Source organism: Ictidomys tridecemlineatus, chromosome 14 (assembly GCF_052094955.1).
Source record: "Ictidomys tridecemlineatus isolate mIctTri1 chromosome 14, mIctTri1.hap1, whole genome shotgun sequence".
NCBI classification, from domain to species: domain Eukaryota; kingdom Metazoa; phylum Chordata; class Mammalia; order Rodentia; family Sciuridae; genus Ictidomys; species Ictidomys tridecemlineatus.
Window position 1 is genome coordinate 66,219,475 of NC_135490.1, and position 18,278 is coordinate 66,237,752.

Genomic DNA, 18,278 nt, shown 5'->3' on the forward strand with positions numbered 1-18,278 from the left:
CAAAAGAAAAGAACACTTATTTGTTGCAATATCTGCAAATGGCAGCTGGCCTCCAAGAACCAAATAGATCCACAGATTCCAACACCTTTGAGAGAGGTGTGTGGGTTTCCCGTTCTTGGTTTCTTCTCTAAGTCCCATGTCTCTAAAGTCCCTACAGGTGCAGCCTCAGGAAGCTCCAGGAGGCTTTACAGTTGATCCACTCCAGCTCTGTGTGGAAAGACAGCACCTCCGACCCATCTACCTGATTTAAGTTCCAATTGACTGCTCTGGTTAGAACATGTGCCCACCCCTTGAATCAATCACTAAAACTGGCCCAACCAGCCTGGGAGATCAGATATGTCACAGAAATGCAAATGGAGAAGGACCAGTCAGATAGTAACAATAGCCATTATGGCCCTCAGGAGTGTCGCTTGTATTTCTTTTTTTTATAAATTTGATGCAATGGAATCAAATCACTTGTATTTTTAAAAATAAATTTGTTATTATCACCTGTTTTCTCTAGTGACCCAAGAATTCAAGGAACTAGATTTCCCACTCACTCCCACCATTTATGGGAATAAGTAACTAGAATTCCTAAGCAGTCTACTATCATTGAACAACTTGTAAGCTTTATTGCCATTGTCCACTTCTTGGGCCATTTGATCACCAATGCTGGGCCATATTGTTCTCACTGGGCTTCACTAAGTGACTCCCTTACTTGTGAAGCAAAGAAAATTAATAATTCCTATCAATCTAACTTCATTTTTATTTTAGTTTATTTTTATTTATATATGACAGTGGAATGCATTACAATTCTTATTACATAAATACAGCACGATTTTTCCTATCTCTGGTTGTATACATAATATATTCATACCAACTCGAATCTTCATACCTGTAATTTGGATAATAATGATCATCACATTCAACCATCATTAATTACCCCATGCCCCCTCCCTTCCTTTCCCACCGCTCTGCCCAATCTAGAGTTTGTCTATTCCTCCCATGCTCCCTCTCTCTATTCCACTATGAATCAGCCTCCTTATATCAAAGAAAACATTCAGCATTTGGTTTTTTGGGATTGGCTAACTTCACTTAGCATTGTCTTCTCTAACTGCATCCATTTTACCTGCAAATGCCATGATTTTATTCTCTTTTATTGCTGAGTAATATTCCATTGTGTATATATGCCACATTTTTTATCCATTCATCTATTGGAGGGCATCTAGGTTGGTTCCATAATTTAGCTATTGTGAATTGTGCTGCTGTAAACATTGATGTGGCTGTGTCCCTGTAGAATGCTGTTTTTAAGTCCTTTGGGTATAGACCAAGTCATCTTTAGTTTTTATTATAAAAATTATAAAATATTTCAGACACAGAAAATATAACAGATAGCTTTCCCCGCTCTCCTAATAGTATATCTTCAAGATCTTCCCAGTTGGATACAAATGTTGATACTGTCCTGAGTTAGGTGTGGTGACACACTCCTGTAATTCCAGCTAATTGGGAGGTGAGGCAAGAGGATTTCAAGTTCAAGGCCAGCCTGGGCAATTTAGCAAGCCCTTGTTTCAAAATTTTAAAAAATTTCAAAGAGCTGATGGTGTAGTTCAGTAGTAGAGCTCTTGCCTAACATGTGAGAGGCCCTAGATTCAATCCCCAGTATTGGGAGGTGGGGAGAGAAAGAAAGGGAAAAAAGAAAGAAAGAAAGTGTCCTGGATATCTCTCTCTCTCTCTCTCTCTCTCTCTCTCTCTCTCTCTCTCTCTCTCTCTCTCTCTCTCTCTCTCTCTTTCTTTTAAGAATCTCATTGCCTGGATATATCATAGTTTACTTGACCAGTTACCTGAAGATGATCACTTAGATTGTTTCTAAAGTTCTGCTACTGCAATCACTGCTACATTGAACACTCTTGTATATGTGTCATTTCATTGACACAAAGATATCTACAGGATTATACATACCCACACACATATCTTATATATTGGGCATACTAATCCTTTGTTGATCTTGTGCACTGCAGATATATCTTTTTCTAAAACTAAAATTCTGTCCTTTGTTATGCATAAATAGTCAGATGAATTCAGCCAGTGTTCTTTGTCCTGTGCTTCTTATGTGCTACATGAGGAGTCTTTTCTTATACCAAGGGTATATATGAACTTTTCAATATTTTATTCTAAAACTTTAAGGTTTTGCATTTCATATTTAGGTATTTAATCCAACTAAAATTAATTGGGAGTTATGGTGTGATGCAGGAATTGAAACTTTTTCCATAAGCATCCCAGTATCTTGGGATTTGGAATCAAAAAACTAGATTCAAATCTGGAATCTGCATATTTTTTTTCTTTTTGGAATCTGCATTTTTTTATTAACTCAGGGAGCCTTGAATTATTTTTTCCTTATCTATGAAACAGGGATAATAACAATACCAACATAACAAGCGTTGGTGCAAGGAAAAAGTAATTTTTGAGAAGTCTAAAAAAACCATACATCTGTAAATTCTAAGCACATTATTATCTTCATCTACTTACTAGACAGCTATTGCTATTCCATTGGCAAATGTAAAATCTTCAGCTTTTTCATGATCACCCATAAGCAGTGTGACCAAGATAGCAAACTAGCACTTATGACTCAGAAAATCAGTTACCTTTCCCTGACCCCAGGCTGTTTGTTAGGCAAAGATATGTCCTGGCATTGAGCTCTTCAGAAGGCACCTACAAAGGCCGTGCCTGCCTAACTGTCCGGTTTCCAATTGTGTTAAGTAACACGCTTGCTTAACTTAGATCTTTTCCAATCCTAACTTTGGTTGAAAGTGTTCTTCTGATTCAAGGTCTCTTTGTGGGTAAAAGGGTTTTAGAATCTTTGAAATTTTTACATGTTTTTGTGCTTGTATGTGTGTTTTTTTTTAATTATTATTTTTTTTTAAGAATTTTTTTTTTTAGAGAGAATTTTTTTAATATTTATTTTTTTAGTTTTCGGTAGACACAACATCTTTCTTTGTATGTGGTGCTGAGGATCGAACTTGGGCCGCACGCATGCCAGGCCAGCGTGCTACAGCTTGAGCCACATCCCCAGCCCTGTTTGTGTGTTTAACTAGATTTGGAAGATGTATTTGCTAGCTTTCTGTTGCTATGGTGAAATACCTGAGAAAATTAACTTATGAGGAGAAGATTTATTTTGGCTCACAGTTTTAGAGGTTTCAGTCCATGGTCACTTGATCCCCTTGCTGTACACCTGTCATGAGGCAGAACATCATGGCAGGGGGGTGGGGTATGTGGTACAGCTAAGCTGCTCACTTTATGGTGGCTGGGAAATAGAGAGAGAAAGAGGTTAGGGATCCCAATATTCCCTTTGAACAGCCCTAATAACCCAACTTCCTTCCATTAGACCCCTCTTCTTAACAGTTCCACTTTTAGGAAGCTCCACAGCCTGGGGCCCAAGCCTTCAATACGTGGGCCTCTGGGGAAGACTTCAAATCTAAATGTTCTCCATATGCAGACCTAAGGTTTAGGATTATGAACATAATCCTGAAAAATAGAAGTGTATATAATTGAGAAAATGCTCTTTTAGTCTATATTAGCATTTGGTTTGGTAATAATGGCAGAATCATGTTGAACTAGATGCTTGGCATTAGCCAACATAAACCAAAAAAAAAAAAAAAAAACCTCTTATGCAATGGTAGCCAATTGAAAACCTAGAGTTCTTGAAAGTATCAAAAACAAAGAGAAAAGAAGAGAAATCTAGAAAAAAACACAGTTCATTACTTTTTGTTCCCACAAAATAACCACACCCTGAAAAGAAAAGTGGGCAATAGAGAAATAAACAGAGCTATGACACACTGATATTACCAAGGCAAAAATGATGTCAATAGAAAAGTTAACAAAAACTTAAAGGCAAACACATTAGGTAGAATGAAGAGGTTTATTAATCTTTAATATAAGACAAAATTACCAAGAAGATACAATAGTACTAAACTAAAAAAAAAAAAGAAAGGGAAAAAAGAAAGAAAGAAAGTACTAATAGCATTACAAAGCCTAAACTGTTAAGATATACAAGGATTACAGAAACATATAATCGTCACAGAAGAACTGGACATTCTTTTTTCAGAATTTGAGCAGTGGGTGAACCTCATTCTATCAAACTGAAAAAATTCTTTCTTTATTCTTTTCATTTCTTTTCTTTCTTTCTTCTTCTTCTTTTTTTTTTTTTTTTTTTTTTTTTTGTGTGTGTGTGTGTGTACTGGGGATTGGACCAGGGGGTGCTTTACCGCTGAACTACATCCCCAGTCCTTTCTATTTTTTTATTTCAAGACAGAGTTTTGCAAAGTTTCTGAAAGTCTCCCTAAATTGCCCAAGCTGGTCTTGAACTTGTGATCTTTCTGCCTCAGCCTCCCAGTCGCTGGAATTATTGGCATAAGCACCCAGCAAACAAAACAAAACAAAACAAAACTTTCTTTTTTCATAAAATTTGATTACATACTAACCACCAAAGAAATCTCAGTAAATTCCTCAAAATTCAGGTCATAAAGGTTATAAAGATCACATTCTCTGAAGTAAGTCAGAGAATGGTCAGCAGTGGTCAGCAGCCTTGACAGTTTTGTTCATCTTTGTACCTCAGCATTTAATATGTTGTTTTGTGCATAGTAGGGATTTCTAAGTATTTGTTATATAAGTAAATAAGTAAAGAATGAAGACCTACAGCACAATTCACAAACAGGAAGAATATATCCTCCCCCAAAGTAATCCCTTAGAAATATTAATAACACTCAATTTTTTGTTGTTGGTTTTGTTTTTGTTTTTTTAGGGGGGTTCTTTTTCTTTTGTTTTTTGTGGGTTTTTTTTTTTTTTTGTGTGTGTGTGTGTGTGGTACTGGGGATTAAAACCAGGAAAACCAGGAATGCTTAACCACTGAACCACATCGCCAGTTCAAGTGGGCAGTTAAGGGTATAACTCAGTTATACCTAGTATGTCCTTGGCCCTGGGTTCTACCTCCAGCAGAAGAAAGGAAGAAAAGAAGGGAGAGAGGAAGAAAGGAGGGGAGGGAGGAAAAAAGAGAGAGAAGAAAAGCAGTTGAGTATGGTTGCACATGCCTATAATTTCAGCAGGGAAGGCTAAAATGGGAATATCACTAGAGTTCAGGAGTTCAAAACCAGCCTGGGCTACAGAGCAAAACCCATACCCCACCCCCCAAAAAGCACTGTGGATAAACACATAGATTTTCTTTGTGGAAAATGCACAATCTTTACATGCATTTTGGGGGAGGGGGGCAGCACAAAAGATTAAAACTAAAGAAAATAGAAAAATAAAATGGGAAAATTATCAAATGAGAACAACATACTATCTAGACAACAAGGAAATCAGAATACCTAGCACATTGAATAACAAATAAATAAATAAACAAATAATCCTCAAATCTGATCATGAAAAAGTAGGAAATGAAAACGAAGAATATTAGAAATAAAATAAAGCATATTAGAGGGTGACCTTAGATTACACCACCAAGATTCATAAGCACATTCATGAAGTGAACTTTAAGAAATGTGCCCTTCAGTTACTCAGAGAAATCCAGAAATTTGCCATGAAGGAGATGGGGACTCCAGATGTGTGTGTTGATACCAGGATCAACAACGTTTTCTGAATTGAAGGAATAAGGAATGCCCCATGCAGAACCTGTGTGGGGTTGTCCTGAAAACATTATGAAGATAAAGATGACACAAACAAGCTCTATGCAGATTATGTCCCCATTACCTCTTTCAAAAATGTAGGCAGTGGATGCGGATGAGAACTAACCACTGATTTCCAAAGTTCACATATACATTGTATACCAAAAAATAATGAGGTACTTTTTTTCACCTATCATATTGGTAAGCATTTTAAAGTTTGATCATTTTGGATTATGGTGAAGACATGGGAAAAGGGAAACTCTTGAAAGCTATTGGTGAAAGTATAAATTTTTACATCTTTCTGGAAGCTTGCCTATTGGAATTTTAAAGGTGCATACATCTTTTTTTTTTTTTTTGATAGTGCTGGGGATCCAACCCAGAGCCTTATGTTTGCTAGGCAGATACCTTACCACTGAGCTACACTCCCAGTGTATCCCTTTTGAACAGCTTCATTCTAAATATGGGTCATGGAAAAGTTCTCACATGTGTACACAAATATGCATACACAAGAGTGTTTGCTGCACCATTTTATAAGCAAAAATATTTACAACCTAAATGTCTCTAATAGAGTATGGTAGACCCATACAATGAAAGACTATGTACCAGGGAAAAAATTGAACTAATCTATAATATAATAACAAGAAAATACGTCCACTCTATCTTAAGTGGAAAATGCACATTGCCTAACTATTTGTTACCATTTTTGCATGCATAACATTTTCAAACTGCTGTATAATGAACTACCTTCCAGTTTTTACCTCCTTCCTGTGTTTAATTGTTTTTTTTTTTCTTCTTCTTCTCCTCCTCCTCCTTCTTCTTCTTTTTAAATATAGGGATTGAATTTGGGAATGCTCCACTACAGACCTACATCCCCAACTCCCCCTTTTTTTAATGTTATTGTATTTTTTATACTTCTATTTATTTTTATGTGGTGCTAAAGATAAAAACCAGTGCCTCACATGTGCTAGGCTACAATTCCAGCCCCTATTCTATTTTTTACTTTGAGATAAGCTCTCACTAAGTTGTTGAGGCTGGCCTTGAACTTTTGATCCTCCTGCCTCAGACTCCTGAGTTGCTGAGATTACAGACATGTACCACCTGATTTTTTAAATTGAAATATAACATACATATGGAAAATTATCCTGGAAACACACTGGTGTTATCACCAATCAGATCAATGAAATCAAACATTACACAGGAGTGTGACGCACAGGAGAAAGGACTGGGCTAAAGACGGACTTGGGAGCTATTCACATAAGACAATAAATAATTGTTAAAATTGGGTAAAGACCTCTAATGAAGAGGTACAAAGTGAAAAAAAAATGTAAAGCCCTGAGCACTCCAGGCACATGAAAATTTCAAGATAGAGAATAAACTGGGTCTGCAAACTAAACAGAAGGATACAGATTAAAAAACACCAGCAGCTGGGCGAGGCAGTGGCACACACGTGGAATCCCAGCAACTTGGGACGGTGAGGCAGGAGCATCACAAGTTCAAGGCCAGCCTCAGCAACTTAGCAAGACCTTTAGCAATTCAGAGAGACCCTACCTCTAAAAAAGGGATGGGGATGTGGCTCAGTGGTTAAGCACTCCTGGGTTCAATTCCAGGTACAAAAAGAAAAAGAAAAAAAGAACACCAGGAAAGTTTTGGCCGTCACTGGAGACAATCAGATCATCTCCAGCACAGGCTGCAGCCCACCAGTGGCACCTAGGCATACCAGGTGGGATTCCTTACCATGAACTTTGGCATCTTACAGCCTTGTCACTGGCCACAAAAAAACTCAAGCAGATACCCAGTGCCTAAGGATCACTGGAGGAGTTCTCTCTGTCGGTGCCACTCAGTGATCCTCCTGTCTCTGGATACACCTTAGGGATATGGAGAGCACCAACTAGAAACAGACTAGGAGGCAGTGAACAAAATGTGAACAAAAATGTGAAGGAAGAGAAACCAGGAGTTTGAGAAAAGCCCCCCAAAATATTACAATTATTTTGTAATAATCCAGAAAAACAAGAGGCAGAGGAAAGAGAAGTGCCTTGAGATCCCTTGGAAATTCTACATGCAGTATGTTGGGAAACTTCTCTTTTCTCAAAAATCTGTCCACAGCTGAGAGCTGTCCATCACTGTTCCTTCCCTCCTGATCACAGATCCCCACCACAGAAGAGGAAGAGGGACCAAGGCTGCCCCCGCAGGAGTGGAGTGCTGGTAGCCCTGGGCAGAGTGTCTGAGTCACACTTTTTGTCACATCCTTTTTCTTTCCCCAGCTGACTGTTTTAGGACGTGAAAGGCTCTTCTGATTGGCTGCCTCCGAGGGGCCACTATTTCAGTTCTGCTGGTCCTTTGGAGTCAGGGCTAAATAAATAGTTCCTGCTGGGGAAAGTGGTCTCGGATTAGAGGAGCCCACGCCCCTGCCACGCACTGCTGCCTGGAGTGAAGTGGGTAAGTCCTCCGGTCTGTAGAAACTGATGGCTGTCACTTGGCTCTCAACCCACAGCATCTTTTTATCTTTTTTTTTTTTTTAATCCAGTTTCATCAGACTCTTGGGGGTGAGGGAGCCAACCGGGTGGCGGGGGAGGGAATACTGTGATGCTGGAGGGAGGCAGAGGCAGTTGAGAATGCGGGTCCGCCCTCACATCTGAACTTCCTTCCCCCTTTCTCAAAGGTCCCCTTGCTGCTCCCTGTATACCCCCATGCATCTCCGCTTCACCCACAGTCCATTTTTCGGGCGGCAGCTGCGGCCTGGCGAAGTGGAGCTGCAACCCCAGTTGTCGTTCCGCTCATGCCTGGCAGGACCTCCTGAACGCCAGAGACCCAAGAAGCAAGTGGTGTTTGCAGACACGAGAGGGCTCTCGTTGATATCCGTACACACATTTGAAGATGCTGCGGGCAGAGCCCCTGAGGAGGGCTGGTGTCCGGTGCCCAGTTTCCCTGAACCACCATCACCGGTGTCACCAGAGTCACCAACCTGCTCCCTGGACTTCTGCACCCAATGGAAGGACCCCAGGGGATTCCAGAGGCGAGTGCAGACTCAGGGAGTGTGCTTGGAGCAGTGCTCTGAGCAGAGGCCTTCCTGCGGGGCACCGAATGGGTGCAACCGCAGGGCTTGCAGGAGGTGGTGTGGATGCGGATGCACATGGCCTTCAATGCTGGGGGCTCTTTCCAAGAAGTGACCGATGTTTATGGGCCCCATCTTTGATGCAGGTGAGATGTTGCCAAGAAGTCCCCCAACCGTCGAGTATGGTTCCAGTTTTGCTTCAGTTTTGGTTTCAGTTGTGCTCAGCATTTGGGGGACAATAATCAAGGGCAAAACTACTGACCGCTTGGTGCCAGTCTCACAGTCCTGCTCATTAGAGTCAAGCTGATCCCTCTGTGATTGCTTTTACTGTCTAAGTGAAGCCTGATTTTTTTTTTTTGCCCAGATGTGCGTGTTTTCTATCTCTCCTGGAACTGTTTTCAGACTCTTCTTGACCTGAATTCATTGTGGGAGACAGGATTGACCCAACTCATAGCCCCTGCAGAAGGCCTGGAATGCCTTGCATTCTTCTCTCACGTGGGCAGGCTCACTTCCTGACCCAAGAGAGCTGTTTTCCTGTAGGAAGATTCCCAGTTGGACAACCTTTCCCATTGCTGGGAAGCCTTTGGAGCAAGCAGGAAACAGAAGATATGTAAATAAAGACTTTATATGTAATTTTTTGAAAGACCTAGCAGACAATGTTTGTAGAGACCAAGATGACCCATGAGGGCTTGGGCAAGCCTGTGTTCCAGAGGTTGGGAAAGGGTCACTTACACTGAAAGTAGGAGAAATGCCACACTGAATTGTGCAATTATACTTACCTCTCCATATGGCACCAACTAGTTTTCTGTAACCTGAAACAGTCTTGCTTTGTCAGCTTTTGCTAAAAGAAATGTTCATTGAAACATCTGCTGGGCTTCATGCAGTAAACCCTTCTTCCCCTCCTTTCTCATCTAAGAGTTGGGTAACTTTCTCTGCCTATCTTAAAACAGATGACTATAACACACACACACACACACACACACACACACTTTTCAGTCGTTTAGAACAGGGTTTTGTTGTTGTTTTGGTTTTGGGGTTTTTTTTTTGAGGGCAATTTACCTAGAACTTGGCTCCTAAGGCCCCCCAACTTTCCCTGTTGTGTACTTATTGCCCTGTAGTGAAAGTGTTTATTGAACTATTTGCCTCCCTCAGGACATGGGAAAGCTAGGACAGGACTACCTTGTACTCTATTGGTCCCCAAGCTGGTCAACCCCTTGGAGCTTAGGACAAATGTTAGATAATACATGAGTATTTGTGCCAAGTATGCCTCTAACTTAAGTGTACAATGTTCTGAGAGCTTTAGTCATGGAAAGTTTTTGACCTTTATTCAGAGATTGTTCATTCTCAGGTTATTACTCATAGATGACACATTTTAAATAAAAGTTTTTTTTAAAAAAAATCTTAATATCTGATCTTTAACTTCTTAGGCTATATTTTTTTTGTGTGTGTTAATAGCAGGCTATATAAGCGCAGTCATAGTGGTTGAGTAGGCAACATTTGCTTTATTATTTTCCCTGAAGGACCTATTCTAGCTGAGTCTCCCTGTATAAAACAGCCAGAATGTCCTGCCAGGTGGTTAACAGGGTAAAGATAGAAGCAGCCAAACCCATGGGCTTCCAGGGACAGTACGAACACAGTTGCAGCTCCCTTGTCTGATAAGGGTTGCTGTTGGAATCACGTGTGTTTCCTCCCTTTCTCGATCCCCCGCACACCTTCTAATAGCCCTTTCTTGATCCCCCGCACACCTTCTAATAGCCCTGACTTCATTAAGGGATGATTATAAACAGGGCAGGAGGATCCATAACACATGATGTCAGAATTGGGTATCATTCTCAAAGTAAAGCTAGCAAGAGGTGGAATGTAGCTCAGTGGCAGATTCCATGTTTAGTATGTGAGAGGACCCGGGTTCCATCCCAGCACCAAAAATAACAAAATAACTCCCAAAAGTGCTAGTAAGAATCCAAGAAAAAACAAGTTGCCAGCTATGACTTACTCCTACAAGGTGTGGTCAAGTGTATGTATGTGTGTGTGTATATATGTGTGTGTGTGTGTGTGTGTGTGTGTGTGTGTGTGTATGTATATACCAATCTAGAGTTTGTGAAATCTACATCTCCATAAGCATCAGAAAAAACACAATCAGTTGAGGGGGAGATACTGGAAGTCCAGTTGGATCAGGTGTCCCATTAGAGAGTCAGGATTTAGACTTTTGATATTATCTTCAAATAAAGTTATACATACAGCCACAGAAAACTAACAGGAATGAAAAAAAAGATGCTGCTCCATATTCAGCTTTATTTCTGTTGGTGGTGGTATGGGTGATTGTGAACTCAGGCCCTCCTACTCTACCACTGAGCTACACCCCCTAGCCAACACTGTTCAGCTTTGAATTTCACATTGTCAAACCACATTGCCTGGAGTGCACTTTGTTATTATTTCTTGTCTTCTTTCTTCTTACTTTAACTTGGCTTTACTTTTGCAATACTGGGGATTGAACCCAGGGACTCTCTACCACAGAGCTATATTCCCAGCCTTTTTTTTTTTTTTTTTTTTTTGAGACAAGGTCTCACTAAGTTACTAGGGCTGGTCTCAAATTTGTGATTCTCCTGCCTCAGCCTCCTGAGTTGCTGGTATTATTGGTGTGTAAAGCTGGTAGTATTACTAGTGTGCACAGTGCCTGAAGTGCACTTTGAAATAATATTTGACATTTTCATAAAGCCTTATCTTGCAAATAGCAGAAGTTTATTGACATTTTTCCATTAAAATTGTCAATTCTGTAAATATACATGTATACCATATGCCAGTTATAATCCTGCCATGCCTTTTAAAAAATGTAGTAATAATCTCAACAAACAAAAACAAGTGGTCTAGGTCTTTCTTGACCTCTGAAAGGTCCAGACTAAGATAAACAGGTTGTTATGGTTTGGATCTTAATTGTTCCCCCAAAGCTCATGTGTTAAAGCCTTGTTCCTCAGCTGATGATGCTTTTAGAGATGTGACCTGGTAGAAGGAAGTTAGGTCACTGGGGATCTGCCTTATTTAAAGGGAATATTGGAACACTGGCCCCACCAGGTCTTTGTTTTTGCTAACTCACTGCCATAGGTGAACAGTCTTCCTCTGCCACGGGCTCTTGCTGCCATAATATACTGTGTTAGCCACAGGTCCAAAGCAAGCAGACCATGAACTGACCATGAACTGAAACCTCTGAAGCTGAGATGAAGTAAATCTTTCCTCCTTATATATTGATTATCTCAGACATTTGTCCTAGTGATGGAAAACTAACACACTAGTTTATTACAAATTTTCCTATTTGGGTGATGTTATGATTTAATGAACTCTCATGTTTTTGCTCATAAGGGCCCCTTTTATTCTTTTTCCCACACACCCCAAGTATTGTCTACCAAACTTTGTGCATTAAGTACTAGTTAAGTTCATTATTTTATTAATCGAATATATGCTTAATTTGTCTAGTGCCTGGCAATCATTATGCAGTTTTCATTTATTCAGCAAACATCTATTGAGCAAATACTATATACCAGTTGGGGATAGAAGATATATGAATAAAATTATTGGCCTTTGCAAATATATCTCTGGAACCTAAGGGAACCATTTCCATTTTATTCATATATCTTCTATCCCCAACTGGCATACAGTATTTGCTCAATAGATGTTTGTTGAATAAATGAAAACTGCACAATAATTATCACACACTAGACAAATTAAGCATATATTTGATTAATAAAATAATGAATTTAACTAGTACTTAATGCACATTTCCATGAAAAGGGGAGCCAAACATACAGAGAGATAGCCAATTAGACAATGCTAGAGGTACTTAAGATTGTTAGAGAAGATGCAACTTCATGTTATGGTTGAGAAGTTAGTCCACAAGATATGAAATTACATTTCAGTCAACTTGAGTGGCTTATTGTTTCAGGTTTATGTGTGATTTCTACTAGACTTCTTGAATTATTAAATAATTTAGAAGCTCCACTTTCTTACCTTGAGAATTCCAGAAGGCAACAGTGGTTTTAATGGAAGTGATGATGGTAGTTGGAAAGGAATTTTAGAAAATGGTAAGCTAAACAAAGAGGAGTAGTTTACCATATTCACCCAAGAGGATGTTCTGTTCAGCCAACTGTTTTATTGTTGTTGATGCAGTATTGGGGATTGAACCCAGGGACATTTTAACACTGAGTTACATCCCCAGTCCTTTTTTATTTTGGGGACAGGATCTTGATAAATTGCCTAGGTTAGCCTCAAACTTGTGATCCCTTTGCCTCAGCCTCCCAAGTTGCTGGGATTACAGGTGTGTGCCATCACACCCAGCTCAGATAACTTCTTGGCAAGTTGAACTTTGTGGTGTATCAGAGGTGAAGGTGTAGCTTATTAGTAGAGAGTTTTCCCTCCATGTATGAAACCCAGGGTTCAATCCCAGCACTGGAGGGGGAAAAAAGTATATCACATTTCCAGAGTCCTTCAGACCATGCATGCCTTTTCTTCTTTTTACAAAAATTGAGGGTGTGACTCAATGATAGAGTACTTGCCTAACATACACAGGACCTGGTTTCTATCTTCAGCACCAAACATAAATAAAATGAAAAAGGAAAGAAAATATAATTATATGTGATTTTACAATTCTACTTTAGATTGTATTTGTCTAAAGTAATTGAAATCAGAATCCCAAATGTGCGTTGATAGATGAATAAAGAGGTGTGGTATATACATACAGTGGAATGTTATTCTGCATTTTTAAAAAAGGAAGTTCTGACACATGCTCCAGCATGGATGAACCTTGAGGACACTATGCTAGGAGAAATATGTCATAAAAAGACAACTACTGGGCTGGGAATGTGGCTCAGTGGTTAAGCACCCCTGGGTTCAATCCCTGGTAACAAAACAAAACAAAACAAAACACAACTTAACTACTGATTTAACTTGTATGTCAAACTCACAGTAACATGAAGCAGACTGGTAGCTACTAGGGAACAGGAGGAGGGAGATGGAAAGTTTCTATTTAATGAATACAGAGTTTCAGTATTTTTGAGATGAATAGGTTTTGAAGATTCACAACAGTGTAAATATATTTAACACTATCAAACTACACTTAGAAATGGTTAAGGCAGGGGCTGAGGGTGTAATTCAGTGATAGAGTGCTTGCTTATTATGCATGAGGCCCTGAGTTCATTCCCCAGTACCACCCCACCCCCCAATAAAAAGAAATGGTGAAGATGGTAAATCTTGTTATATTTAGTTTACCACAATTAAGATTTTTTTAAAGAGGAACATTCCTTGTGCTTTTATTTGGCTTTTTCTCTTGGCACTTGGAAAGGAGTGTTAATATTACTGGTAGTATGGTAACAATTGTGGATTTACCTTTTAACAAATCTCAAAGGCTTTGTACTTGTGAAGATAACTATGGAAGGGAGAGGGGTTATACAGCATATGGATGGTATAGGGAATATCTTTCCAAGTTCATAGCACTGTGCACATACAACAGAGAATATGTTGATTCTAGTAGTACTAGTAGTACAGTTTGGAAATGAGTTCAAAGTTAGGATACAGTTGAGATTATTAAATCTCTCACTGGGCCCTTAAACACTGTGATCCCTTTCTTCTAATTGACCATCTTTCAACCAGCTTTTAACATTCCTCAGATAGTCTCTGAAGTACAAGCATATTTACATTCTAGAATGTGAATATAACTTCAATAATAATCTAAAGACAGTCCAAATTTACACTGATAAGAAATATAATGTGGTTATAAGCCTTATCTGTGGGCAGAAGACTTTGCCACAAATAAATCTTCTTTGCGTCTAGCTTTTCAACTTTTGTCTTATTTGTATTTCTTGCATCTAGCAATGAATGTGACAAAGATCTGCCCAGATTATTGGCCTTTGCAAACATATCTCTGGAACCTAAGGGAACCATATTAACCCAGTTTCTCTTGGGAGGAAATTTGATTGCCCTCTTGCACTAAAGAAATTTAGAGAATTTCCAAGTGAATATGCGTACTCTCACAAATATGTGTTAATATTCAACAACTGAGTGTACTATTTAGTTGAGTAAAGAATCATTCAAGGCCAGGCATCATGGCTCATGCCTGTAATCCTAGCAGCTCCGGAGGCTGGGGCAGGAGGATTTCGAGTTCAAAGCCAGCCTCAATAAAAAGCAAGGCACTAAGCAACTCAGTGAGACCCTGTCTCTAAATAAAATACAAAATAAGGTTGGGGATGTGGCTGAATGGTTGAGCCATCAATATGATTGAGAATGGTTGAGAATCAATATGATTCTTGGTGAACTTCTCATATGTGTGAAATATTTTTCCATTTCAAAACTATTATATACAAAGAACTGTAATATATGTCATCTTTTCATTATTGTAAAAAATATTTATTTAACCAGAAATTTTGAAAGTCCAAGGTCATGGAGTTGGTATCAGCTCTGTGCTGGTGATAGCCTTTTTGCTGGCAGAGTCCCAAGGCTTCACATGGCAAAAGACAGGGATTACATGTGTCTGTGTCTGTGTCTGTGGGTCTAGCCTCCTAGGGGGCACTTTACCACTGTGCTACATCATCAGTCCTTTTAATTTTGAGACAGTCTCAGTAAATTGCTGAGGCTGGCCTTGAACTTGAGATGCTCTTGTCTCAGCCTCTTGAGTCACTGTGATTACCAGTGTGCACCACTGCACCCAGCTTCTGATCCTCCTCTTATAAGCCATCAGAATGTAATCATGGAGGGTGGTGCTCTGCCCAAATGACTTCATTTAAATCTAAACCCTATCATTTCTCAAAAGTCCCACCTCCATATACCATAGTCAGATTAAGTTTCTACACTCTTATTATGTTTAACATATGACTTTGGGGATTAAACTTCATGAGTTTGGGTAGATGAGCCACTTTCAAACCATAGCGGATGGGCTACTTTTAAGATCTGACTGGTTCTGTGGGGAGAAAAGGGGACCCAATGTAAGAAACCAAGAATCAATGAAGATGGGGATGGTTACTTAAAAACCCTATCTCTAACACTGTGGAGGATGCACAATGTCCAGTATCTTATAGAATTTAATAAAGCTAGAGATTAAATATGGCCAGGCATTATTCAGCTACGTATCATTGGCATGCCCCCATCCCCAAACCTGGGCATATAATGAGAACTCCATAAAGCCTTGTTAATTGAGTGGATGACATAATGAATATGTGTTAAGCCCCAAAGGAGTGTGATAACATGTAGTGGGGACTAGTGGTTCAGTGTTTTGGAGCAGAAACAGCATTCTTATAAATAGATTTTGATGTTAAAGAATGTGAATTTTGCCCTCAAGATTTTATCAGATTATTTAGCACGGACTGATGATCTGGCAGCAATATGCAGAATAAACTAGGGGCAGGGATAGGGCCTGGTACTGAAGGCAGAAAAAAATAAAAGACTTAAAGAAAAAGGGCGGCAGTGTAGCTTAGTGGTAGAGCGCCTGCCTATAAAGGGAAGCCCTGGATTCATACCCAGTGCTAACTTTAGGGGAGACGTTATAAAGCTGGATTAGGCGTTGAAATCTGAAAAGATTGTGAGAAATACAACCGCAAAATTCATCAGAACCAGCTGACTTTAATAAGACATCAGTCCTAAATCGACACTGTGAAGGAACGTGAAGGCCGTCTACACTGATATTCTTAATTCCTTGGCTTTACTATTAAGGCATATGAGACTCAGGGATGATGGTGCTGGTGGTGGTGGCGGCAGCGGCAGCTAACATTTCTTGAGCGTGCTGGGCACTAAGCTACATTCGAAATGGAGTTATCTCGTTGTATTCAAATAGCCCCGAGATGATAAAGTGACTTAGCGAGTGACTCAAGCCCCTTCTCGGTAACAGGGCTGACTTCATCCTCTTCGGCAGCTCAGAAACGTGGGGCCCCTCTTCCGGAAGCGCTCTCCAAATCAGATCAGGAATCCGGGAGGTGCGCCAGGGCCCAGGACACCAGGTACCACTCCCCTCAGCCCCAGCCCATTCGCGGGGTCGCTGCTCAGCGCGTCGAGAGGCCGCCCGCCACCAGCGGGGCAGCACTGGAGGGGTCCCCCTACTCCCTCTCCCGACCCGCCCGCGCAAAGCGCGAGAGCTGGGCGTGGGGCAGACAGTGGGAGGGCCGCGCCGGGGCGCGGGCTCACGTCAGGCGGCGTAGACAAAGGCGGGCGCGCGCACGTCCTTACGCACGCCTTGGCCAGCGGCGGCAGGCAAGGGCGGGAGGCGCTGTCTGCGGAGGATTTGGGAGCCCTGGAGCCTCGCGGTCGGTGAGTCGGGGTAAGCCGGCCCCTCGTTGAAGGTCACTGGCCTCCGGGGAGCCGAGCGTGGGGCTTGGGGTCGGGCTCCTAGCGAGGGCCTGTGGGCCAAACGCCCTGCTGATTCCACTCGGCGTCAGGAGGCACCGTGGCCGCTGCCAGGGATTCCCGGCCGGGTGGAGCGTGCCGCCCCCTGGCCCGCAGTGGAACGGTCCGCGCGCCCTCCCTGCCGCGCTGGCCACGCGGGCGCCTAGTTGCTGGTGCTCTTCCTCAGCCCCCGGTGTGGCGCAACTTTTTCGGGGAGGTGGAATGTGGGTGGTCCGTGCTGCAAGGGGCATTAGATCACGTGGGCGCCGCCTTCGCCTCTAATCTCTTTGCCTGTGTTCTCCGACTTTCCAGGGATGTGTATTTTTTCCTCTTTCCTCAAATAGTGTTCCCCATTTTTCTTTCTTTAGGCTCTCTTAATCCCCCGAAACCCCTTGCCCCTTTCCGTGTTGAGTCCACGCCCTCCAGGGCATCCCCCTACCTGAGGGTCTTGCTTATTCCTTCACTTTCCATCTTTCATAGGGCTTTAACTTTTGCAGTTCAGAAGTTATGGAAAATATACTATATGAAACATGATGTAACTATGGAAATAAGTATCAGTGTCTCTCACCACTCAAGTCCTCATTCTGATTGATAGCCTTGAAATCATTTGAAGAATTTCGTTTCTGTTACGTTTTCTTTAATGTTGGCAGAACTCTGAGAACCTCTGCTTAGTTTCGGGTCTTAGAGATTTGGTCTCAACCCAAGTGAAAAAAAAAAGCAATTATGCTTAAACAAGACTATATGGATAAAATCCTGTAAAACTACCAGTTAGATATTCTCTCTGTTGAAAGTGACTTTTTTTTTTCCAGAATTGTGTTTTGGAGAATTTAAGACATGCAAAAACAGAATAGTGAACCAGCATATATCCATCATCTGACCTTAAGAATTTACCTATGGTTAACCCTGTCCCAACCACATCCTCATCCCTTTACCTTCCCACATGTCAAAGAGAAAAATTCTTGATAGCAGATGAGCCCTCGATTGTCAAAAAGTATCTTCAGATTCACAATAAAGATCTTCTCATATAAAGTCATAAGGTACTTTTATTGTAAAAGGCTATTATACAACTAAAGAATATGTAAGTGTTGGGGATAGATCAGAAAAGGGGTTCTGAAATGATCAATCTACTAGAGAACAGATTAAAACAAAGTATTTCTGATCTGGATGAGAACTTCGAGATCACCTTGTCCAGATCCAGAGGTTGTACTGAGGCTGGAAACAGCTTCCAATTCTGC

The 18,278-nt window shown here is 40.8% G+C and overlaps 1 protein-coding gene and 1 long non-coding RNA gene across 4 annotated transcripts in view; both read left to right on the forward strand.

The window, feature by feature from the left end:
- Positions 1–6,040: 6,040 nt before the first annotated feature.
- LOC120884340 (uncharacterized) lies at positions 6,041–9,331 on the forward strand. Its single transcript, XR_005726745.2, has 2 exons — positions 6,041–8,072; positions 8,296–9,331. It is a non-coding gene; the product is annotated as an uncharacterized LOC120884340 (long non-coding RNA).
- A 7,309-nt stretch (positions 9,332–16,640) lies between these two features.
- Positions 16,641–18,278, forward strand: part of Gpat4 (glycerol-3-phosphate acyltransferase 4) — a 39,658-nt gene continuing 38,020 nt past the window's right edge. Inside the window, exon 1 of one of the 3 annotated variants that reach the window (XM_078031258.1) lies at positions 16,641–16,661. The gene's annotated coding sequence lies outside the window, so the exon portion shown is untranslated. Of the gene's footprint in view, positions 16,662–16,815; positions 16,979–18,278 lie in introns of those variants that run through there. The other 2 variants (XM_005340319.5, XM_013365196.4) reach the window with 2 other exon arrangements.